This window comes from Heloderma suspectum, chromosome 2 (genome assembly GCF_057233095.1).
Source record: "Heloderma suspectum isolate Gila_16-S chromosome 2, 16-S_ref, whole genome shotgun sequence".
NCBI classification, from domain to species: domain Eukaryota; kingdom Metazoa; phylum Chordata; class Lepidosauria; order Squamata; family Helodermatidae; genus Heloderma; species Heloderma suspectum.
This window is the reverse complement of record NC_139459.1, coordinates 369,919,860-369,946,034: the sequence shown is the minus strand read 5'-3', so window position 1 is coordinate 369,946,034 and position 26,175 is coordinate 369,919,860. Positions and strand designations below refer to the sequence as shown.

At 45.9% G+C, this 26,175-nt stretch overlaps 1 protein-coding gene across 1 annotated transcript in view; it reads left to right on the top strand.

The window, feature by feature from the left end:
• The window catches only part of LOC146356029 (uncharacterized), a 29,964-nt gene extending 7,646 nt beyond the window's left edge, over positions 1-22,318 (top strand). Inside the window, exon 5 of the mRNA XM_084829997.1 lies at positions 22,305-22,318. The gene's annotated coding sequence lies outside the window, so the exon portion shown is untranslated. The remainder of the gene's footprint in view (positions 1-22,304) is intronic.
• Positions 22,319-26,175: the final 3,857 nt, after the last annotated feature.

Sequence of the window (26,175 nt, the reverse complement as noted above, 5' to 3'; positions counted from 1 at the left end):
CTGTTCCCTACCAGGGAATCCTGAGCCTTCAGGCTCTCTAGCCTTCTCTGCCTGTAGGTATAATCAGTCTGAGGGAGTCTGAGGCTGTAATCCTATGTACACTTACCTAGAGATGCGAGTTTTCTGGTACATTTTGAGTTGAAATTTTCCCCAGAAAATTGTCCCATGCACATTTAGGCAATTTGCATAGGGTAATTTGCATCAGAAAATGTTCTGATGCTGTGGAGCTAGGGTGGACAACTTCGGATCCTCCAGATGTTTTGGCCTACAACTCCCATCAGTTCTAGCCAGCATAGCCAATAGTGAAGGATGATGGGAGTTGTAGGCCAAGACCCCTGAAGGGCCAGAACATGCCCACCCCTGCTATGAGGCAGCACCAACAAAGACATGAGGACTGAAAGGTGGATTGGCTAAGACTGGTGGTCACCACACTCCATTCAGGTGGTCTGTGGAAAGGTTGTGAAACAGTCAAGTACAGCTTTCCCCAACCTGGTGCCCTCCGGATGTGTCAGACTACAACTCCCAGCATGCCTCAGCTGGCTGGGAGTTGTAGTCCAACACATCTGGAGGGCACCAGGTTGGGGAAGGGATCTCTGTTGGCCTTACACTTGATTTATTTATTTTTTCTGAAGACTCATATCGATCCTGTTTTTGAGCCGGGCTGGATTACCGAACAGGCTAACAAGCCCTTGGCCTTTGGGCCATGATTTTCACCAGATGGTGCTGGTGCATTCTACTATTTTTTCCCCTAAAAACTAGCCAATTAAAGGGGCCCTTCTCAGTGGCCATGATTTCATAATACAGCACTCTTTTGATTATGCCTGGCGATGAAGGGGGGAAAAGGTAATTAAAATATGAGTTACGTGTGTGTGTGTGTGTGTGTGTGTGTGTGTATGTGTGCGCGCGCTTTGATTTCTGGAACCGGCAAAAGTTTACAAAGTGGTCTGTCAAGACTGCTAGCAATTTTTAACCCTTTGAGAACTGCTACACCTGAGCAAGGGTGGGAAAGCGAGAGATTGGTTTGGGCTTTTTGCCTTTCATCTGGATTGGTGCACAGTTTGTGAAAAGAAGATCCACCACGTGGCATCCCCAAAGGATGGGCTGACAAACCCAAGATAACTACTGTTGCTGTAGATCAGGGCTGCAGAACCTCAAGCACACGGGCCAAATTTGGCCCACCCAGAGTGCCAATCCAGCCCTTTGGGATTCTCCAGATGGCCACACACCCTGTCCCACAACTACACATGGTTTGGTGGTTTCCCAGCTTTTGTTCAGTTTTATTTCCTCATTCGCAAAGGTTAAAAGTCCTCTCCCAAAGTTAAGTTACTGTCAGTAAGAGCTTTAAGCTAAAATGTGCAGGTGGTTACAGCCCGCCTCCTTTGGCCTTCTACCCTGCCTACCTCTGGAATGCGCCCCCCGAGAGCTTCTCAGAAATGGAATGTGGCCCTTGGACTGAAAGAGGTTCTGCGTCCCGGCTGCAGACTAAACAACCCTGCATAGACTAGAACTTGTATTGATTCCTCTTACCTTGCACAACCATTCTCCCTGGCTTAAAATAAGCGTCCTCATTCAGATGCGGTGTTGTGTACTTTAAAGGGTTGGGGAAATGAAGTAAATTGGTCATTTGGAGGATGGGGTAGGAAGGCTCCATCTTTACAGGATTCTGTTAAGAATGACAGCCCGTTTCCTACCATGAGACCAGGCCTGGGCATCACATCCCAGACATCCTCCTGGAATAGCATGTTATCTGCCAGCTCCTTGGCCCTGTTGCTCAAGGCCATGCTCAGTCCCCACTAATTTGGAAATAGATAACAGCTGGGTTTGGTGGGAAGATCCTACCTCTTTTGGAGAAGGTGGTCCCTTTGGGGGCTGAGCTGGTGACTGGCTAAGGGAAATCTGCCCTGGGTTGCTGGGGCTGGGCCTTAAAAGGAGGCCGAGGGAGAGGTGTGGTATCTCCCTTCGTCACGGTGGTGTTGGACCTGCTGTCGGCTGGATGCTATCCTGGGAGGCCTGGACCTAAGTACGTGGAAGGATAGGGTAGCTAGTTTGGTTATTTTGCTTGGAGGTGTGGTACAACGGCTCTGTGTGTATGTTTTGGTTTTCCTGCAGACTTTCAGCTTGTAACCTACTATACAACCTACCACCTCTTAACTCTCCCCTTCCCTCTACCCTACCCCTGTAATAAACAGTTATCCAACTCCAGTCCAGTTCTGGGCACCACACTTTAAGAAGGATGCAGACAAACTGGAGAGGGTTCAGAGGAGGGCAACAAAGATGATCAGGGGACCGGAAACAAAGCCCTATGAAGAGAGACTGAAAGAACTGGGCATGTTTAGCCTTGAGAAGAGATGACTGAGGGGAGCTAGGATAGCGCTCTTCAAGTACTTGAATGGTTGTCACAGAGAGGAAGGCCAGGATCTCTTCTCGATCATCCCAGAGTGCAGGACACGGAAGAATGGGCTCAAGTTACAGGAAGCCAGATTCCAGCTGAACATCAGGAAAAAATTCCTGACTGTTAGAGCAATACGACAGTGGAACCAATGACCTAGGGAGGTGGTGGGCTCTACCACACTGGAGGCATTCAAGACGAGGCTGGACAGCCACCTGTCAGGGATGCTCTGACTTGTATTCCTGCATTGAGCAGGGGGTTGGACTCGATGGCCTTGTAGGCCCCTTCCAACCCTACTATTCTATGACTATGATTCTATGATCCAAGGTGGCGTGATCCTTTCTATTGAACCTCAGTGCTAAATTCAGTGCCTTTTGGCAGGAGAGGGTGGTTACTGGGTGTCTTTTGGGGCTTGAGGCCTGGTTTGGCCTGTCATGCCTTGCAGTGACATTGGGGTTAGCTCCAGTGATCCTTCACAGATTCCTTATCATTATTAATTATTATTATTATTTATTTAGGGTGCAATCTAATGTATAGTTAGACTGAATCAAGCCCTATAACTCCCAGCATGCCCCAGCCAGCATGTCCTACAAGAAAGTCCTACAACTCCCAGCATTGCCCAGCCAGCATGGCTGGTTGTGGCATGCTGGGAGTTGTAGGACTTTTCTCTGCCTAAACATGCATAGCATTGCACCCTTAATCGATATAAATACTGCTGACCATATCAGAAGTCATATCTAAGCAGTTTACAGAACCAGAGATTAAAATGCATTATGGTAAATACAAAATCTCCTCTGTTAAATGTTTAAAATATTTAAAACTAAACCTAAAAGCTCAACAATGATTACGCAAACTAACTAGGCAGCACAGTCATTCAGGGAAGGCTTGGGTAAAGAGATGAGTTTTTAACAGATGCATAAAACACTTCTTCTCTACTGAACCCAAAGAACTTTATTTTGCATTAGTCAGACCTCATCTGGAGTCCTATGTCCAGTTCTGGGTGCTGCACTTTTTAAATGGATCTGTAGGCAAACTGGAATGTGGGGTTCAGAGGAGGGCAATGAAAATGGTCAGCAGTATAGAAAACAAGTCCTAGGAGTGGAAAGAACTAGGTTTGTTTAGCCTGGAGAAGAGAAGACTGAGGTGCAGAGCCAGCGTCAAGGGTAGGCATGGTTGGGCACCTGCTGAGGGACCACACACCAGCAGGGGCCCACGGACGAGCCCGCTGGGGATGCTCCTCTTCACCATGGCAACCTGCTTGTTCCCCTGCCTCTCACTCTGGCCCGGTGAGGTGGTGGTGAGGAGGAGGAGCAGGAGACGCCACGGCCTGCTTGCTCCCTGGCTCTCTGCCTGCCAAGCACGTGGGAGCCAGGAGGAGTTAGGGCCAGCCCAAGACATTTGGCTGCCTAAGCTGAAGAACAAGCGGGTGTCCCTCCCATCAGAAGTATGGCAGATGAACCTGTCTTCAACACTGATGATGGGACAGCATCCTTCACTGCATTCGAAGGCAGCAGGCTAACTTAAGGGGCACAGAGCAGGCTGCATGGCACACAGGTTTCTCCTTCAACACCTTGCCGCCGCCTCCCAGCATCTGCCGCCTGAGGCGACTGCTTCACTCTGCCTGATGGAAAGGCTGGCCCTGATGAAGAGAAAGAGGAGGGGGAGCAAGAGCTGGTGACAATAGCGGTGACAAGGTGGACTCACTGAGGGAGGGGGCTACGGAGGGTGTCTTGCCCAAAGGTCTTCCAAAACCTGGAGCCGGCACTTCTGAGGGGGGACCTGACAGCCTTTTTCATAGACCTGAAGGGCTGCTGTCATACTGAAGAGGGCAACGACCTATCTGCTGCTGCCGTCCCAGAAGGCAGGATTAGATCTACTAGGCTTAAAGTACAGGAGGGGAGATTTTGGTTAAACACTAGGCAGGGGCCGGGGGTAGGGCTCTCCTTGGCTGAAGAGCTTCAAGCAGAAATGTTGGGGATGCTCAAGTCTGGATTCCTGCATTGATCAGGGGTTGGACTAGATGGCCTCAAAAGACACCTCCAATGTCATGTTTTTATTACACTAGAACAGAAACTATTCTGCAGTTTCCCAGAATATAAAGGCCAGGTTTGCTAGAGGCCCAACACAAACTTGATTAAAGGTCAGAGGACATTTGGGTGGGGGGATTTCTGATGATTTGGGGAGTGGTGTCATTCTTGTGTCAATCTGGGGATCTGCAAGGCACCTGAGATACCAAATACCTATAATAAAAACATAACACTTTTGTGTTGAAGTTCTTTTGTTTGGCTCAGAAGTGTTCTGTCAGAGTCAAGGCAGTATGGTGGTTAGAGTGTTGGACTATGATCGGGGAGACCTGGGTTCAAATCCCTGTGCAGCCACAGTGGCACTGTTATGGCTGGACTATGGGACCCAAGCCTGGGACCCTGCATCCAAGTCCAGGATCCTGGAGGGGGAGCAATTGACAGCTGCAGCAGCAAACAGGTGTGGTGTGTGTTGGGATTCAATGAGGCACATTTTCAGAATTTAATATTGAGATTAATTAAGGAAAATGTCTCAGATGCAGAAAAATATTGGAGTAATTGTTTTTAGTTATGATAGAACACAAGGGCTACATTATCTTCAATTTGCTCAAACTTATTAGGTAGGCAAGAAACCCTAACTCGCCACACAAAGTTGTTGTACGCAAGGAATGTACAGGGAAAATCGGGGGCTGTTAGCTTTCTCCCGCAGTGCCTTGGGGCTGATATTTTAACAGATGGAGCAGCTTTTTCCTCTGAAATTTTAGGGAGAAACTGTGGATGTTGAATTTCTGAATGCAAGGCAGCTGTTAAATACATCAGAGTCTGGTGATGGGGGTGGGGTGGGGAATAGCACAAATGAAAATGATTAAAATACCTGGCATGTGGAGATAGATTGTTTTGGAGGGGGAGCTGCACCTGCTGAATTTCTGCCTGTAAAGCTACAGTGAAACACACAGGAGCCTTGTCGGGGTTGTGTGGGTGGAAAGGGGTGACAACCAAGAGTCTAATTAAAATGATTTAAAGTTTTGACAAAGAGAGATAGATGCACAGATGAATCATGGAGGTGAAATGGTTTAGTGTTATATTTTATTCTATAAGTGTTTTTAATGGTTATTTTAAAATAATTTTTGCTTGTAAACCACTAAAGAGATTTTACTATATTATACTGATAAAAACATTTAATAAATAAATGGAGGGAAAACAGCACCTATTGAATTTCTGCATGTCACCGTGCTGGTTGGGGAATGTTGGGAGTTGTAGGACATGCATAGATTGTGCCTGTAATATAGATTTTGACATCAAAAGGAGTAGCAGAGACAGTGAATGAGGAGGGAGGAAGAATGCTGTCCTGTCCCCCCCGTCCCCCTTATCTAATCTGATTGTCTTTCCAAATTGTCACTATGAAAAAGAAGTTCAACATCCTAGGGAGAAAATCTTTTCTTTTTGTTTGGTTCTGACTGTGGAAAGAGGAGTGGATTTTGAAACAACCTGCCTGGGATAAAAAACTGTTTGATATCGAAAGGTGTGAAGGACTGGAGGAATTTTTGGTTATCACCAAAAGAATAGGAGGATCTCGACCCAACAACCTCAATCAGAACCAAAGAAAAAGAAACGTTTCTCTCCCAAGGACATTGAACTTCTTTTTCATAGTGACTTGATAAAGACTCAACATAGTTGAAATGCAATTTTACTGTAGTTGTGACTGGAAACTGAAATATAAGTTCTCTATGTGCCCTCCGCTTGGAGGCCCGATTGGCACAGACAGTGGTTTCATTTTGGCACCAAGTTAAAACATAGCTTTTCACCAAAGCCTTTGAAGGCTAATTGAATTCCCAACAGTTGTACACTGTTTTAACTGGTTTATTGTTTTAGATTTCTAAGTTATTATTAGCTTGCTTTATGGCTTAATATGTTATTAGCTGTTTAAATTATTTATTGTTTTATACTGTTTAAATTGATTGTAACTGTTTAAATTGATTGTATTTGTATGCCGCCGTGAGATCTTAATGATATAGGGTGGGATACAAATGTTTTAAATAAATAAATACATTAAAAAATGTGCATTTTCATTTATGTCTTGATGAAATTGTATATACCATTTTTAATTGACTCTTTTTTATATGTGGTGTAAAGTAAATCTATTGCGTATGTACAGTGTGTTTTTGTTGTGGTTGGACTGGGTTTGAGAAGAGCTGTATTGGATTGTGGAATTATAAAAACGATGACAGGAGAAAAGGGTTGTGGTCTTGTGGTGTGTGCTCGAGGGCTTTCTGGTTGGCTGCTGTTGGATATCAGCTTTCCCCAACCTGGGACAGTGGTGCAGTGAGGGTTGGACCTTGGGGCGAAGTCCAGGGCACCGCAGCTAAGGGGCCCCCTAAATGACCATCCAAACAGTGGCAGGTGAAGAGGGCAGCAGAAGCAAACTCCATTTTATTCCTGAAGTCATGATAGTGCTACGATTTACGTGAGTTTAAAATGCAAAACGGTGCATGCTCAAGGGTATTTTCTTTTTATAATGTGAGGGTTGGCGAACAGGTTTGGTGTTTTTATTCTAACATATCAGAAATGTAGAAGCAGTTGTAAAGCTCAGAATGGCGGTTGGGTGAGCAGAGGGGAAGAGAAATGTTAGTTCTCTGTTTCACATTGGAAGTATTACACATGATGGTCTAAATGGGGGCTCCGTAAAATCATGAATGGCGCAATGCTATGCATGTTTAGACAGATTCAGAGGCAGTGTATCTCTGAATAGCCATTGCTGGGGGCAAACCCCCGGAAAGGGCTGTCGTCTTCCTGCCCTGCTTGTGGATTTTCCAGAAACTTCAGGCTGTCTACCATTGGAAACAGGATGCTAGTTTGGATGTGTTGTGTATTTGAGGTGTTGTTGTTGTTGTTCAGTCGTTCAGTCGTGTCCGACTCTTCGTGACCCCATGGACCATAGTACGCCAGGCCTTCCTGTCCTGCGCTCTCTCCCGGAGCGTGCTCAAGTTCATATTCATTGCATCCGTGATGCTATCTAGCCATCTCATGCTCTGCCGTCCCCTTCTCCTTTTGCCTTCAGTCTTTCCCAGCATCAGGGTCTTTTCCAGAGAGTTTTCTCTTCGCATTAGGTGGCCAAAATATTTCAGCTTCAGCTTCAGTATCTGTCCTTCCAATGAGCACTCAGGGTTGATTTCCTTTAGGATGGACTGATTTGACCTCCTTGCAGTCCAGGGGACTCGTAAGAGTCTTCTCCAGCACCACAGTTCGAAAGCATCAATTCTTCGGCGCTCAGCCTTCCTTATAGTCCAGCTCTCACAGCCATACATTACTACTGGGAAAACCATAGCTTTGATTAGACGGACCTTTGGCGGCAAGGTGATGTCTCTGCTTCTTACTATGCTGTCTAGGTTTGCCATAGCTTTCCTCCCAAGGAGCAAGCGTCTTTTAATTTCATGGCTACAGTCACCGTCTGCGGTGATCTTGGAGCCCAAGAAAGTAAAATCTGTCACTGCTTCCATTTCTTCCCCTTCTATATGCCAGGAAGTGATGGGGCCAGATGCCATGATCTTCGTTTTTTTAATGTTGAGTTTCAAACCAGCTTTTGCACTCTCCTCTTTCACCCTCAACAAGAGGCTCTTGAGATCCTCTTCGCTTTCTGCCATGAGGGTGGTATCGTCTGCATATCGGAGGTTGTTGATAATTCTCCCAGCAATCTTAATTCCGACCTCTGATTCATCCAACCCGGCATTTCTCATGATGTACTCTGCATATAAGTTAAATAAGCAGGGTGACAATATGCAGCCTTGTCGTAGTCCTTTCCCAATTTTGAACCAATCGGTTGTTCCATGTCTGGTTCTTACTGTTGCTTCTTGACCCTCGTACAGGTTTCTCAGGAGACAGGTAAGGTGGTCTGGTACTCCCATCACTTTAAGAATTTGCCAGAGTTTGTTGTGATCCACACAATCAAAAGCTTTAGCGTAGTCAATGAAGCAGAAATAGACATTTTTCTGGAATTCTCTTGCTTTCTCCATGATGCAGCGAATGTTGGCGATTTGATCTCTAGTTCCTCTGCCTCTTCTAAACCCAGCTTGTACTTCCGGTAGTTCTCGGTTCGCATACTGCTGAAGCCTAGCTTGTAGGATTTTGAGCATCACCTTGCTGGCATGTGAAATGAGTGCAATTGTGCGGTAGTTTGAACACTCTTTGGCGTTGCCCTTCTTTGGAATTGGAATGTAAACTGACCTTTTCCAGTCTTGTGGCCACTGTTGAGTGTTCCAGATTTGTTGGCATATTGAATGCAGCACTTTAACAGCATCATCTTTTAGGATTTTAAATAGCTCGGCTGGAATACTGTCATCTCCGCTAGCTTTGTTGTTACTAATGCTTCCTAAGGCCCACTTGACCTCACTCTCTAGGATGTCCGGCTCAAGTTCAGTGACCGCACTATCATGGCTATCAGGGACATTCAGATCTTTCCTGTATAGTTCTTCTGTGTATTCTTGCCACCTCTTCTTAATCTCATCTGCTTCTGTTAGGTCCCTGCCTTCTTTGTCCTTTATCATGCCCGTCTTTGCACAAAACGTTCCCTTGAGTTCTCCAATTTTCTTGAAGAGATCTCTAGTCTTTCCCATTCTGTTGTTTTCCTCGATTTCTTTGCATTGTTCATTTAAGAAGGCCTTCTTGTCTCTCCTTGCTATTCTCTGGAACTCTGCATTCAGTTGGGTATATCTTCCCCTTTCTCCCTTGCTTTTCGCTTCCCTTCTTTCGTGAGCTACTTGTAAAGCCTCCTCAGACAGCCACTTGGCTTTCTTGCATTTCTTTTTCTTTGGGATGGATTTCGTTGCTGCCTCCTGAACAATGTTACGGACCTCCATCCATAGTTCCTCAGGCACTCTGTCTATCAGGTCTAATCCCTGAAATCTATTCCTCACCTCCACTGTATATTCATCAGGGATATGATTTAGGTCATACCTGAACGGTTTAGTGGTTTTCCCGACGTTCTTCAATTTAAGCCGAAATTTTGCAAGAAGCAGCTCATGATCTGAGCCACAGTCAGCTCCAGGTCTTGTTTTTACTGACTGTATGGAGCTTCTCCATCTTTGGCTGCAAAGGACATAATCAATCTGATTTCGATATTGACCATCTGGTGACGTCCATGTGTAGAGTCGCCTCTTGTGCTGTTGGAAAAGAGTGTTTGCTATGATCAGCATGTTCTCTTGGCAAAACTCTATTAGCTTTTGTCCTGCTTCATTTCGTACACCAAGGCCATGCCTGCCTGTTATCCCGGTGATTTCTTGACTTCCTACTTTAGCATTCCAATCCCCTATGATGAAGAGGACATCTTTTTTTGGTGTTAGTTCTAGAAGGTGTTGTAGGTCTTCATAGAACCGATCAACCTCAGCTTCTTCGGCCTCAGTGGTTGGGGCGTAGACTTGAATTACTGTGATGTTGAATGGTTTGCCTTGGATTCGTACTGAGATCATTCTATCATTTTTAAGATTGTACCCCAGTACTGCTTTTCCCACCCTTTTGTTGACTATGAGTGCTACTCCATTTCTTCTAAGGGATTCTTGCCCACAATAGTAGATATGATGTTCACCTGAACTAAATTCGCCCATGCCTGTCCATTTTAGTTCGCTGATTCCCAAGATGTCGATGTTCAATCTTGCCATCTCATGTTTGACCACCTCCAGCTTACCTTGATTCATTGATCTGACATTCCAGGTTCCTAAACAATATTGTTCTTTACAGCATCGGATTTTCTTTTCACCACCAGACACATCCACAGCTGAGTGTCCTTTCGGGTTTGGCCCAGCCGCTTCACTCTTTCTGGCGCTACTTGGAAATACCCTCTGCTCTTCCCCAGTAGCATATTGGACACCTTCCGACCTGAGGGGCTCATCTTCCGGCGTCATATCTTTTAGCCTTGTGATACGTTCCATGGGGTTTTCTTGGCAAGAATACTGGAGTGGGTTGCCATTTCCTTCTCCAGTGGACCACATTTTGTCAGAACTCTCTGCCATGACCTGTCCGTCTTGGGTGGCCCTGCACGGCATAGCTTATGGCTTCACTGAGTTACGCAAGCCCCTTCGCCACAACAAGGCAGTGATCCATGAAGGGGATTTGAGGTGTACTGCCCTTTAAATGATTTTCCCCACCTACAGTTGTTAGAGGCTTATCCCATGACTACTGGGACAGGGCTTCAGTTCAGAGCAAGCACCTAAAGGGACAGCAGCTCTCCTTCTGGCAGGCCGGACTAGGCCTCGTCTCCTACGGACTTAAAGTTAACTACTGTTTATTTGTTGGACAATTATTAAAGCCTTGTTCTTGCTAGATAGTCTTGTGCTTTGTTCTCACTATACAACACTTGGTGACGAAGGTGGGATTAGTCTGCAACAGAGACCTCATGAACGGTGAGAACAGCAAGCGAGCCAGGCTAGTACAAAAGTGGTTTTTCAATTTTGTTCTCCTGGAGTGAAATAGCTGCCTTGGGTCACATAGAAGAGTTTGATGTGAGTCAGCCAGCATCTTGGGACTCTTGTGCTGAAAGACTCTGCTATTATCTCGAAGCAAACAAAATAGAGAAGCCAGAACAGAAGTGTGCAGTCCTTTGTCTGTGGGGCAAAGACTTTTGATGTTGTGAGAGCCCTTACTGCTCCAGCTGCGCCCATTTCCAAGACTTATGTGGAACCGGTGGCCCACTTGAAGGCGCATTTTTGCCCCAGACCATCTGTTATACTGCAGAGGTTTCATTTTTTCAAGTGTGACCAGAAGGCTGAAGAAAGCATTAACGACTATGTGGCAGAACTCCAACAACTTGCTGAATTTTGTGACTTTGGGGATCTCCTTGACGCCCTTTTACGTGACCGCCTCATCTGTGGAGTGCACGATGAAACAACCCAGCGCCGCCTCCTATCGGAGACAAACCTCACATTCAGCACAGCACCAGAAAAGGCATTGGCAGTGGAGGCAGCTTCTTGTAACATGAAGGAAATACGTCACACACACTGCACTGTGTGTCATTTATCCAAAATGATAAGAAATCACTCCAGCAGGAACAAATGCAGCTGCTCAGGTTGCCAGCAATGGAAACATGTAAGCAACAAAATCAACATGCATGTACAAGTTGTGGCGGGCAACATAGGTGGAGTGAATGCCCGTTAGGATTGCTGAATGCTATGCATGCAAGAAAAAGGGCCATGTAAGGAAAGTTTGCCAGTCGTCAGATAGCCTGGGTAGACAAAGTGGAAATTACAAACATGCCCATGCCCAAGCTACACATACACTGGAGACCACCCCTGAAAGTGAGGTGCAGGCACTGTATTCAGTACATGACGTCTTTTCTGCTGTCAATCAAAATACCGAATTGACAGCGAATGTTCTCATAAATGGCCTGGAGTGTACTATGGAAGTGGATTCCAGATCTGGAGTATCCATCATAGATGAGCACACTTTTGCACGACTATATCAAGACAGCCTTCCCAAGTTACAGGCACCAAAGTGTCACCTTCGCAACTACAGCAGCCAGATGGTCAAAACTCTGGGACACTGTTTTGGATGTCCAGTACTGCTCCATCAAACGGAGGTTGCCTCTCACAGTCACACAAGGACATCACAAGAGTCTCTTGGGAAGGAATTGGTTCTCACAGTTGGGAATCAAAGTGGAAGGGGTGCACAGCACAAAACCGAAGTGGAAAAACTTGCCACAGAGTTTCCTAATGTATTTTCTGAAGGCCTAGGTGCGTACAAAGGGCTGCCAGTGACCTTCCATATGAATCCTGACACAACACCAATTTGTATGACGGCCAGAAATGTACCTTTTGCACTGCACCCAAAGATCGATGCAGAATTAGATCGACTCATTGCACAGGGCGTCATAGAGCCAGTTGTGCATACAAGCTGGGTAACGCCCATTGTGCCTGTCCTAAAACCAAGTGGAGATGTTTGCATCTGTGACCATTATAAGTGCACTGTGAACAAAGCCATCAAACAGGACCTCTACCCAGTCCCTGCCATCAATCAATTACTGGCTGTGCTGGCAGGCGGAGAAGTTTTTGCCAAACTGGATCTTACTCAAGCTTATCAGCAATTGGTAGTAGATGAGCGTGCCGCTGACATTCAAACCATTGTCACTCATCGGGGACCTTTCCGGGTGAAGCGCTTACAGTTTGGAATTTCTGAGGCACCAAGAATTTTCCAGCATTTTATGGAAACATTGCTCGCTGGAATCCCCGGGGTCGTCCCGTATTTTGATGACGTGTTAATCATGGTCCCATCTGAATTGCTCCTTAAAGAATGGATGAGAGAAGTGCTGCAGAGTTTCGAACAATCTGGAATTACAGTCAAGAAGGAAAAGTGCCAGGTGGGTGCGCCCAGCGTCACCTTCCTAGGATTCCAAATTGATGTGTCAGGTATCCACCCGACAGAGGACAAGGTGAAGGCCATTCATGGTGCCCCTACTCCAAAGTGCAGGCAAGACCTCCAAGCATTCCTAGGGACTCTTACATTTCTATCATGTGTTTTTGAAAGACAAAGCCACAGTGGCAGAACCCCTCCACTGCTTGCTGGACAAAGGCGCAACATGGAAGTGGTCTCATCGGCACGATGATGCTTTTCGACTTGTCAAGAAGCTGCTGTCCTCTACATCTGTCCTTGTTCACTATGACAAACGGAAACCCCTGTCCATCACTTGCAATGCCTCGCCATTTGGGGTCGGAGCTTCGGCTGGTTTTTTTTTAAATTAAGGCGTTATCTTCGAAGAATTGTGGCTTCTCTGCAAATTCCTCTCTGAAAATTCGAAATTTAAAATCTTCGAATTTTCAAATCTTTGAAGCTCATGCCTGGATTAGAAAAAAAAAAATCGCAGAGAAGGCACAATTCTTCAAAGATAACACCTTAATTTAAAAAAAACCAGCCGAAGCAGGGGATAAAAGGGGGTAAAACTTAGTCTCATTTGAAGGGATAGAACAACCCCCTGTTCAATGCAGGAAGCCTGATTCCTAGGCGGTCGCCCATCCAACTACTGACCGGGACCGACCCTGCTTAGCTTCTGAGATCAGACAAGCGCACGCACATCCAGCCCTTTTTTGGAGACAGAGGGCGACCGGAATCGTATGCAGCATTCCAAATTTGTCCCCACCCTGGGTCGCCATAAGGATGTTGTGATAATATGATGCTTCCCAGGTCTGGACCACTTTGTTGTTGTTGTTCAGTCGTGTCCAACGCTACGTGACCCCATGGACCATAGCACACCAGGCCTTCCTGTCCTGCGCTCTCTCCCGGAGTGTGCTCAAGTCCATATTCATTGCATCAGTGATGCTATCTAGCCATCTCATCCTCTGCCGTCCCTTTCTCCTTTTGCCTTCAATCTTTCCCAGCATCAGGGTCTTTTCCAGGGAGTTTTCTCTTCGCATTAGGTGGCCAAAATATTGGAGCTTCAGCTTCGCATCTGTCCTTCCAATGAGCTGTCAGGGTTGATTTCCTTTAGGATTGACTGATTTGACCTCCTTGCAGTCCAGGGGACTCGTAAGAGTCTTCTCCAGTACCACAGTTCAAAAGCATCGATTCTTCGGTGCTCAGCCTTCCTTATAGTCCAGCTCTCACAGCCATACGTTGCTACTGGGAAAACCATAGCTTTGATTATACGAACCTTTGTCGGCAAGGTGATGTCTCTGCTTCTTACTATGCTGTCATAGGTTTGCCATAGCTTTCCTCCCAAGGAGCAAGTGTCTTTTAATTTCATGGCTACAGTCACCGTCTGCGGTGATCTTGGAGCCCAAGAAAATAAAATCTGTCACTGCTTCCATTTCTTCCCCTTCTATATGCCAGGAAGTGATGGGGCCAGATGCCATGATCTTCATTTTTTTAATGTTGAGTTTCAAACCAGCTTTTGCACTCTCCACTTTCACCCTCAACAAGAGGCTCTTGAGATCCTCTTCGCTTTCTGCCATTAGGGTGGTATCGTCTGCGTATCTAAGGTTGTTGATAATTCTCCCGGCAATCTTAATTCCGACCTGTGATTCATCCAACTCGGCGTTTCTCATGATGTACTCTGCATATAAATTAAATAAGCAGGGCGACAATATACAGCCTTGTCATACTCCTTTCCCAATTTTGAACCAATCGGTTGTTCCATGTCCGGTTCTTATTGTTGCTTCTTGACCCTCGTACAGGTTTCTCAGGAGACAGGTAAGGTCGTCTGGTACTCCCATCTCTTTAAGAATTTGCCAGAGTTTGTTGTGATCTACACAATCAAAGGCTTTAGCGTAGTCAATGAAGCAGAAATAGACATTTTTCTGGAATTCTCTTGCTTTCTCCATGATGCAGCGAATGTTGGTGATTTGATCTCTAGTTCCTCTGCCTCTTCGAAACCCAGCTTGCCCTTCCGGTAGTTCTCGGTTCACATGCTGCTGAAGCCTAGCTTGTAGGATTTTGAGCATAACTTTGCTGGCATGTGAAATGAGCGCAATTGTACAGTAGTTTGAACACTCTTTGGCGTTGCCCTTCTTTGGAATTGGAATGTAAACTGACCTTTTCCAGTCTTGTGGCCCCTGTTGAGTGTTCCAAATGTGTTGGCATATTGAGTGCAGCACTTTAACAGCATCATCTTTTAGGATCTTAAATAGCTCAGCTGGAATACTGTCATCTCCGCTAGCTTTGTTGTTAGCAATGCTTCCTAAGGCCCACTTGACTTCACTCTCTAGGATGTCCGGCTCAAGTTCAGTGACCGCACTATCATGGCTATCAGGGACATTCAGATCTTTCCTGTATAGTTCTTCTGTGTATTCTTTCCACCTCTTCTTAATCTCATCTGCTTCTGTTAGGTCCCTGCCTTCTTTGTCCTTTATCATGCCCGTCTTTGCACAAAACATTCCCTTGATATCTCCGATTTTCTTGAAGAGATCTCTAGTCTTTCCCATTCTGTTGTTTTCCTCGATTTCTTTGCATTGTTCATTTAAGAAGGCCTTCTTGTCTCTCCTTGCTATTCTCTGGAACTCTGCATTCAGTGGACCACTACTAGGCCGGAAATGGACTGTCTTAGTTTTGCACCTTTTCTCACGCAGTTTATGCCTCTTTCCAACAGAGAAAGTTCTCTTTCCTCCTGTTCATCTGTCTGTTTCTGCACAACACCGTGTTTCTCCAGAGAACCAGTTGGCATGACGTCACTGGGAGGGCCTCATAGGTCCTCTGCAGCATGCCCATTTTAAAGGGAGACTTCATTACGGACAAAATGAGAGGGGTCGTAACTCAGTGGTAGAGCGCCTGCGTTGCAGGCGGAAGGTTTCCGATTCAGTCCCCAGCATCTCCAGTTAAACAGATGTGGTAGCAGCTGATGGGACACCCCCCCCCCCCCGAGAGCTACTGCTGGTCACAGAGGACAATATCAGGCTAGTTGGGCTGGCTTGGCGTAAGGAAGCTTCTGAGGTTTATTTATTCAGGCGTGAACAGACGTCACGCTTGCAAGATCGGTGTTTTTAAGATAACCCCAAAGTCCACCAAATGGAGCCACGTGCAAAGTGGGGGGGGGGTGATCTGCAAAATGGCAGCTCAGGGGCAGAGCCAATTATCCACTGTGCCCCACCCCAGTGAATAAGGACATACAAGTACAAAATCTACATCTGAGTGAGTACAGATCAGGACTTCTAACACACAGCTCTAACTCCAGTCAGCACAAAGACCTGGTCAGAGGCAACCAATTAATGTTCCCATTTCAGAGGTGAGGAACACTGAGGCCGAGAGATAAATGATTAGCACAAGACCAGCCACAACATGCAGATGTAGCAATTTATTTGCTGTTGTAAAACAACAGGGAATTAGAAACCTTGGCCGGTCTACTGGAAATCTCCCAGAAACTGACCAGTGATCCCAGTCATAGTCAATTTATGTGCATACCGCATTTCCCACAATATATTGTGCTCAAAGTGGTTCACAAAAACAAATACAGTAGCCATTATTATAATTATAGCACAATATTAACTCTGTTACAGTTCATTTAAAGCATATAAAAATTTAAATAAGAACAAGACGTACCAATAGGTCAGTTAACAATATCCACTACCAATAGTATCGATATTAATATAGACCCAGTGTGGTGTAGTGGTCAGAGTGTTGGACTAGGCCTGGGGAGGCCTGGGTTCGAGTCTCTGCTAGGCCATGACCTACCTTACAGGGTAGTTGTGAGGATAAAATGGAGAGAAGGAGGATCACGTACACCACCCTGGGTTCCTTGCAAGAGGAAAAAAGGTGAGATATAAGTGTCATAATATATAAGAAGATATAAATAAATAAAATACATTAAACAGTTTACCAAAGAGTTCATGTTAAAAGACCTGACAAGATATCTCATCCACATCAAACTCACAGCAAAAAAGGTTAAGAACAAACCACTAGTCTCTTGAAATAGCCCACCTTTCTGGGCCATGCAGCAGCAGAAAGAGACCCTCCTCTCACCAGGGTCTCGTGTCCTGAGCAAAGAAAGGCCCCTCTCGTCCCCATAGGAACTCCCCCCACCGAGCTGTCTACCGTCTGTCTACCTCTGATCCAACTGGTATTCCCTACGCTTTGCGAAAGGGTTGAACGGGAATTGTAACTGCAGGAAGGAATGGCAGCCAGCAGGGAGACGGCTTAGTCCTGGTGACACAGTATGATTTTATTTTTCCTATTTTTCTTCGTGTTGTCTTCCCTATATCTCCTCACATCTACATATATTTCCCTTAAACAGTTAAGTTTATATCTTGCTTCTAATATCTTATCGCTTTTATTAATTTCTCTCATTTCTTACATCCACCTTTATCAATGAAGATTGCTTCCCTCTATAATTTCTCTCCCTGCTCCTAGTAGATAATCTTGTAGACTTCATGCGCTACAATGTGCTCTTGTTTTCTTTGCAATGTAACAAATGTGGTGTGAAAAGAAATAGGATGCAAAGTTTGACCCTGAATACAAGCCTGAATTGTAAACATCCTGAAATGTATTCCGTTACCCATGATATCCGAGTGTTAATCTAGAACACTATGAAATGTGAAAAGGTCAACATTCTAAACCAGTCCATGCCATGTGAATAGCCCAGGTCAGGAAGGGGAGGTATGAATGGAGAATGAATGGTTTTATTGAAGGAGGGCCAGATGAGGGTGCTCTGGTATGTGCTGAAGATTGCCAAAGTATCAGTTACAAAAGGTGGACATGGGCCAATAAAACAGGGGTATCTGCAGATGTTTTGATAACAAAGACAGCACTTTATGACCATAGAGATGTCAGGGAGTCGGAAGAAGGTGCCAGGCTGTCTACAACAAAAGTCAATCCTGGAAATTGGGAACATGATGTATTATCAACAAAGAACATAATGAACCTCTCTTTGCTCTCATGAGCCCCAACAAGGGAAAAGGGTATAAACCCCCTGAATCTGCCGTTGTTCAGGAGGGGCGTGGTTGCATCTGGATCGTATGTGCACATACCAACAGTACCCTCGATCCACAGGACACGTATTAAGTGCTCTGGCCATGTACTTGATAGCGTTGTGGTGAGTATGTGTTGGGTAACATTCAGGGAAAGGATTTTACTTTCCAGGGCTTAGATAAGGGGCAGTTATCTTTGTTCTGTCATACTTAACCATTTGGGTTTAGGATATAAGACAGCAAGCTTAGGTTTGGGCCCGGCTGACACGGTATCACTGTTGCCTCAGTGGGCCATTTGCGGTGTGGACCGATTTTGAGCTGAGCAATAAACGGGCTAACTGTATATTTAGTCATTTAATGCACCACATTTGGGTAACCAAGTTCCTACCTAAGAGGCGTGCAGCCTCTTAAGCCTCAGAGAGGGGCACAACGTCTTGAGGATTGTTAGTTTGGGGCTCTTATCTAAGAGGCATCCAACCTCTTGAGCTTCAGAAAGCCTGAAACTCTTTGAGATTTCTTTGTAATTAAGTTTGGAGGCATGTAACCTCTCCAGTCTTGAGCTTCAGAGAGCCTGAAACTCTCTGAGGTTTCTTTGTAATTAAGTTTGTGCCTGAGAGGTGTGTGACCTCTTCAGCCTCAGAGAGCGTGCAACTCTCTGGGGAGGGTCTACTTTTGCTTATTTCTTTTATTTCAATAAATCTTTCATCTACATTGGTTGTGTGCGTGTTCTTCTCCACCTCATAAGATCCCAAACCCCTCAGCCTGATCAATTGAGTGGTCCTGGGTAAATTGAAATCCATATTGCAAGCCCAGGATCAGAGGCGACTGGCAGAAATGAAAATGAAACAGTGGGATCTGCCTCGCCCACAGCTGGAGATGGGATTGGAGGCAGCTGAAGCCCTTCATATGGCCCAGGTGGGGACCGTCAGAGAGTGTCCCAGACGGATGCCCACCACTGCGCATCAAGCAGGAAGAAGAGGAGGGGATGTTGTCACAGCACTGGGAAGCCCAATGGCAGGAGTTTCTGAAGACGGTGCAGTTCCCTAACTTGGTTCTTGGCGACCCACATCTGCTCGATGCCAATGGCAATATGGATGCTTTTGAGAGAGCAGCACGCTCCAGCCAAATCATGAAGGAAGAAGGGGAAAATGGAGGCCCACCCATGTTGAACGGAACACCCCAACCAGCCAGTAGCTGGCCAGACTCTATGGATGGGAGAAATGACGGTCAAACGAAGGGGATCAAAATGGAGGACGGTGTCAGCCCAGAGACACAGCGTCAGAATTTCCGCTGGTTCTACCTGGACGCCGAGGGCCTGCGGGCTGCATATAACCGCCTCCGGGAACTGTGTCGTCGGTGGCTGAAGCTGGAGAGGCACACGAAGGAGCAGATACTGGAGCTGGTCATCCTGGAGCAGTTCCTGACCAGCCTGCCCCAGGAAGTCCAGAGATGGGTTGAAGAACATGGGCCCCGGGCTGTGGACCTGGTGGAAGATTTCTTCCAGAGGCAGTGAGAGGTGGGAGCAGCAGGTGAGCACGTTGTCCTCCCTATAACCAGGCACGGTCTACCGTTAGGGACAGATGTGGGGCTGGGGAGATGGGATGTGTGGCTCTGTGTGGGGCTGCCTTTGAATAATGTTCAGAAACTTCAGCATGTACCAAATGCTGCCACTAGAGCAGAGGTGTCGAACCTCTTTCAGCCCGAGGGCCGAATTCAGTTCGGGGACTGCATCCTGGTGGTGGGTGGAGCCAAAGACAAAAGGGGTGTGGCCCAAAATAGCACCATTTTTTAACTTCAAGCTCTTACTGCTTTTAGAATAGGGGGGAAAACTGCACCAAAGCCAGGGAGCCACCAAACATTCAGCTGCCAGGGGAAGGGGCCAGGGGAAGGGGCAGGGCCATCTGGGGAAACCCTGAGGGCCCCGTTGGCCCCTAGGCCTGAAGTTCAGCATGCCTGAGCTACTGTGTTGACTGGGCCCAGTTTTTCCAATCGTGTGACTGTTGCTGTACCAGCTTCACTGACTTTCTGTTTCTGAATCCAGTTCAAAGTGCTGTTGTTCCCTTTAAAGCCCTAAACAGTTTGCAACTGGGAGACTTAAAGGAACATCTCCTCTGGCACAGTTCTGCCTGCCCTCTAAGTTAGTGGCAGGGGGAGGAATTTATTTGGTTCGCAATTTAGTGCAAACTCATCTAGTCTTGCACTTTTAAACCATAACTCAGTTATCCTTCAAAATTCGCACAGCTCCAAATTTTGCAGTGGCGTTCTTTAATCACAAAGTCCGTGCAAGAAGACGTATAATTGGGAAAAGTACATACAAGAATGCCTTAACGTTTGAAAACAGCATTCGAAAATGCATTCTCTTGGGAACATTGCTTGCAAAAAACATGTGCATTAGACAAAGTGTGTGCAAAAATGCATGTCACAGGAGAAATGTATGCAAAAATTGGTGCACATTTTTAGGCAAACTTAAAAAAAAGAAATCTCAAAGTTTGGGATGAACTGAACTGAGAGAAACTGAAATTGATAGGTTCATCCATCTTTACTCTTAGCTAATCTGGGGAAGGCATTGGGGTGGTATTTTTTTGTGCCTAGACTTTGGACATCCTTGTTCAGAGATATTCTGTTGGCTGCCTTTCCCAATGGGCAAGGACTACGTCTACATTCAGACATAACACCAGACCCAAGTTTGGAGTTACGTCTGAACCTTTGCCAGCTTTCAAACCATGGTTTGCAAGGGGCCATGAAATCAGAATATCAAACCATGGTTGGAGGCTGGTTTGCAAGCTAGTTTGTGCTAACCGTGGATTGTTGTTATGTCTGAATGCCCAGACAAAAAGGCTGCTATGCCATGGGGACAGGAGTAAGCTTACAGAGCTGAGTTTTGAGCAGATGTGAAAAAGAAAGCAGACGAGCCACTCTAAACATGTTTGTTTGAAGTATTTTTATCTCGCTCCTCAGTCAAAAAGGCTCCAGGAGCAGTTTACGTATAATCAGTAAAACAAAAATAAAAAAATCATCAGTTCTTTCCCACAGGCTTACAATCTCAAAAGACATGACATGCAAAGAAAAAGGGATGCGGAGGGAAGAGGAAAAAAATTAAGTCTTCCAGCAGAGCTAGTGGAATGGTGTTTCTACAGTGGATCTGAGTTTTAAACTCTGGGTGTTTTGTGGGCACGTATAAATTGTTTTCTTTGATCTGCCACCTGTTTTCTTTCTTCTTAAAATTTGTGTTGATCATAAGTGCCTCGGACTTTTTCTTCTATATGTTGGCTACAGATATTTTGAATGAACAAGTGGGACCTGCAGTGAAGAGTGTCTGAGGAACCTGTCTGAGGTTCCATCCATCCATCCATCCATCCATCCATCCATCCATGCCCTTTTCCAGGATAATCCATTCCATTTCCCTTCCCACCCAATTCTGTTTTATTTCCTTCAAGCGTCAGACAGCATTCCATGACCACTGAGCATGCTCAATCCTCATCAAGTCCCCCCGCCTTTAGGGTTTTTTCTACTAAGGATTTTTTTGTACTTCAGTAAATCCTGGGGCTCCCCCATGCCTGCTGGTACTTCCCTCTTGTGTGCGGGTGGTTCTGTTTTGGCTACATAAAGATCGGCACTCACTGCTGAAGTTTGGAAATAGAGGGAATGATGAATAAATGTGGATTTTTTGCTTGTGGGGCAAAAGTCTCCCTGGTAGCATCTATCCTCCTAATGTAGGGGTCCTCAGCCTTTTTGGACCTATGGGGCATTTGGGAATTTGAGATGCTGCTGTGGGCACCACCACAAAATGCCTAATCAGTGGATCGCCGCTTTGGCATCTGCCTGTCACTTCTATGGATTTGGGGCTGTGTCTTTCTCAGCAAAACCTTTTGCTTTGTGTCTGTTGTGTCTGTTTGTATCTGTTCTGTCACAGCATCTCTTTAATAAGGGATTTCTAATTTGGCTTATTCCTGGCAGTGCAATACAGCTAATGCTTCTCTTAAACATATCTTTTGGCAATGTCCAGTAGTTGCTTCTTTTGTGGGGGAGGTTACTACACAGATAAATTTTGCACTGGAACAGTCTTTAATCTTCAGGGATGTACACGCTCTTTTAAATTGTTTACCTGCTTCATGGAAATTAACAAATGGTCAGCATAAAGGGATTCTCTGCACCCTTTTGACAGCTAAGATACTAATATTACCACATTGGAAGGGTAAACACTCACCTCCTATAATGCAGTGGATTGAGGATCTTACAACGCTGTCAGTATTTGAAAGGGTGGCGTATAGACGTCACTTTCAAATGGATACTTATTTGGATATTTGGTCCACTTTTGTTGCAGCCCGTGTATAATTGATAGAAAGTTGTATGCATAGAAATCCATGTATGTATATTAAAAAATAGGAAAAAATAAAACAAAATAATTAAAAATAAATAATTTTAAAACATGGGTGCCTGGGGACCTACGGGCGCCGTGTTGGGGACCCTTGTCCTAATGTTTCATGCTGCCTTGTCTTAAGATGCAAACTGCTGTTCCAGGTGTTGGGGTGGCTGCTTCAGGATGGGGCAGTGAATTTCCCAGTCAAACATGGAGCTCTGCTGGAAACCACAGAGGTGAAGATTTGCACTGGGGTCAAACCACAGGTACCTCTTTACTAAGTAATCGAATTTTGTCTGGATTCTTCTTGAAATGCTGGAGTGAGGGGGCGTCCTGCCCAGATAGAGGCTTTTATAAGAACATAGGAAGAGCCTTGTGGGATCAGACTGAAGGCCCATCTTGTTTAGCATCCTGCTCCCCATTGCAGCCAACCAGAGGCCTCTGGGAGTCCCAAAGTAGGGCATAAATATTCAGGGATATACTGCCCCAGAACATGGGGTTTTATTTAGCTAGCATGACTAGTAGCCATTGATAGCCTTTCTCTCCATGAATTTGTCTACAACACAGGTGGAGAACCTGTGACCCTCCAAATGTTGCTGGACTCCGACACCTGCTGTTTTTCTGCAGGGCAGGCCTTTTCCCTCCCTGTTGAAGTGAATGGAGGCATTACTCCATTCACTTAAATAAGGATAAAAAAAGGTGCCCTGTCAAAAATCCTGCCTTGCCCTAAAATGGATAGAGGGGTTGGGGAGAAGCCCACCCGCCTGCCACCAAGGCAATTGGGGCAACAGTGGGCTCCCCGCTCCCTAGCCATTTTTCTTCAGGGAAGCTTCCCCTCCCCCAGTAGAAATGAATGAAGAAATTGCTCCATTCACTTGCATGGAGTGGGGAGGAGAAGAGGAGCAGCCAGAGAGAGAGAGAGCAAAGAGGAGACAGACAGACAGACACAGAGAAAAGAAGCCAGAGAAGGACAGAAAGAGAAGAGAGAATCCAGACACAGACAGAAAAAGAGAAGCCAGAGAGAGAGAGAGAAAGAGGGGAGAGAGAGAAAACAGAAGTCAGAGTGAGAGAGAGAAGAAGCCAGAGAGACAGACAGCAAGAGAAAAGAGAACCCAGAGAGAGAGAAAGAGGGGAGAGAGAGAAAACAGAAGTCAGAGTGAGAGAGAGAAGAAGCCAGAGAGACAGACAGCAAGAGAAAAGAGAACCCAGAGAGAGAGAGAGAGAAAGAGGGGAGAGAGAGAAACAAGTCAGAGTGAGGGAAAAGAGAAGCCAGAGAGAGAGGAGAGGAGAGAGAGAGAGAAGCCAGTGAGAGAGAAAAGAGGAACTAGAGAGACAGAGAGAGAAAAGAGAAGCAAGAGTGAGAGAGGGAAAGCACGCACACAGAGGGTGCATCCCCCCCCCAGCATACACCTACAAGCACAGAGAAGGTGGGTGCACCCAATATTGTTGTGACTGGCCACCCCCCACCTCCCAGCAGCCAATTTGTGGTGGTGCTCAGGGCACGTTTTCAGAACTCCGAATGTACCCATAGGCCCACAAAGGCTGGAGACCCCTAGTGCAGACCATCCTGAGCTAAATGGACCAATGATCTGACTTGGCGCAAGTCCTATGTTTCAGAACAGGAGTGGGGAATCTTTTTTCTCTTGAGGGCCACATTCCCTCGAGGGTAAGCTGTTACGGGAGCGTGCTGGTGATGGGTGGAGCCAAAGTCAATAGTGGGTGGGGCCAGAGCCAAAAATGGGCAAGGCTACATCCTTCTCTCTCTCTCTCTCTTTCTCCCTGAGTGCTGCTGGGGAAGGACAGGTTGGTCTTGCCAGAGTTCTGATCGCTTGCAGAGGGATTTTTTAATTTCATTTTTTAATTTTCTTATTTAATTTATATCTCGCCTTTCTACCAAAGAATGGCATTCAAGGTGGCTAACAAAATCCATAATAAAAACAAAATCTTAATTAAAACATAGCATAAAAACAATTAAAAATGCAGCTAAAAACACAACCATGACAACAAAATAAATAAGCAGCACCATCCAGTTAAAAAAACCCTTCAGCAACAGAGCAGCTTTCATGCCAAAGGCCTGCCTGAATAAAAGAGTCTTTTCCTGCTGGCAGAAGGACAACAGAGAGGGAGCCAACCTAGCCTCCCTCCGCAAGGAGTTCCAGAGCCTGGGAGTGGCCACCAAGAAGCCCCTCTCTCTCATCGCCACCTCTGAAGGCAGCGGACCAAGAGAAGGGCCTCCCCAGAAGATAAACTTGGACAGGCTCATAGGGGACAAGGTGCTCTTTCAGGTAGCCTGGTCCCAAACCCAGTGCCGTATGCACCCCTGTTGCTGCAGGGTGCCAAACCAAACAGGAAATGTGTCCCGACCCTGAACAGTATGACAACACAGCAACTGGGATGGGCTAACTGGTGATGATAAAGAATATATACCAGAAATCTGATAGTATAATTTTATCTGTGCAGGCTAAAAACATATATTAAAACAACAGAGGAAGGTACAATATTATTGTGGTACAATGTCCTACGATGTCAGAAGTAACCAGTACCAAAGACCAAATGAGTTTCGACGCAAAGTCACTGTCAGTGGTCTAGTACATAAGAAATGGTCTAGTATGTAAAAGGTCTGTCAGAAAGTAAGAAAGCTTATATATACAGACACATTGTACAGGCCAAGTTCCTTGCAGTTACAAACAATTCAGAAGGCTTATGTCACAAAAAGTAAGAACAACCCAGCCTCAGAGCCCTCTGATCTCTGTAGGTCCTTCTCATTTACTGTTCTGGTCATGCCTCTTGATTGCAAGGTGTTTGTCACGTGATCTTTTCAGATTTGTCTCTTGATTCCAGCAGAGACTGAGTGGCAGGGTGAGCTGTGTAGGTTGTCATTAGGACACGCCAAGCATCATGGGACAGAAGCCAGTGATGGAAATCCCGGCGAACCAGAGTGTAAGGCAGAAACCAAACTGGAAGAATGCCTGAAGAAAGCCACTGCTTCTTGTCAAGGTGCTGGTTCTCATGAAATCTCAGTTCAGCCAATAATACACAAAGATTATGGAGGGATTAAATGGATGTTGTGAGGGAAAATCTTCACCAATGAGGCAGACCTTAATAGACATCAGAGAATCCATGTGGAAGACAAACCATACGAATGCTCGGACTGTGGGAAAAGCTTCCATTGGAGGTTGATTCAATAGCCACCGGAGCACCCACACGGGCTAAGAACCCTACAAATGTTCCGACTGTGGGAAAAGCTTCAATTGGAGGTCGCAGCTTAGTAGCCACCAGAGAACCCACACGGAAGAGAAGCCATACAAATGCCCCGACTGTGGGAAAACCTTCCACTGCAAATCGTACCTACGTGACCATCAGAGGAACCACACAGGAGAGAGACCCTATGAATGTGCGGAGTGTGGGAAAAGTTTCCACTGGAGGTCCAACCTCCACAACCACAAGAAAATCCACACGGGAGAGAAACTGTATGAGTGCTCGAACTGGGAAAAGCTGCCATCAGAGCTTGCACCTCCATACCCATAAGACAATCCACACAGAAGTGAAACTGTGTAAGTGAGCATATTTCTACCCTCAATGATTGGAGTTCAGGCCTTAATATCCATAAGAACTCACATAGAAGAGGCTCTGTTGAAGTTCACACTTAAAAGAGAGGTTCATTGGGTTCTAAGTAAAATTCGTGGATATTGCACTTCTGGATTCTTATAAAAGTGGGCTGGGCAATGTCCAGAGTTTCCCCCACCCCAGAACCCACCAGAGGCTGCAACCCGGCCCTGTCAAATTTGCCATTTCTCTAAAACCAGCCCTATTTTGCTCCTGTACTGCCAGAACAACCAAAGGGAAACTGAGCCCTTTCTGCTGCTGTGCTGCCAAATTTTGGCAGTAAATTCAGTAGTGGAGGGGACAGCTGAGGTCACAAAAAGGGCCAGGGGGACTACATATTGCCCACCCCAATCTAAAAGAAGCTGCAGAACAGTGTGACGGTTGGATTGTATGCAATGTTAGTCCAACTTTGAGTAGGCATGAGTA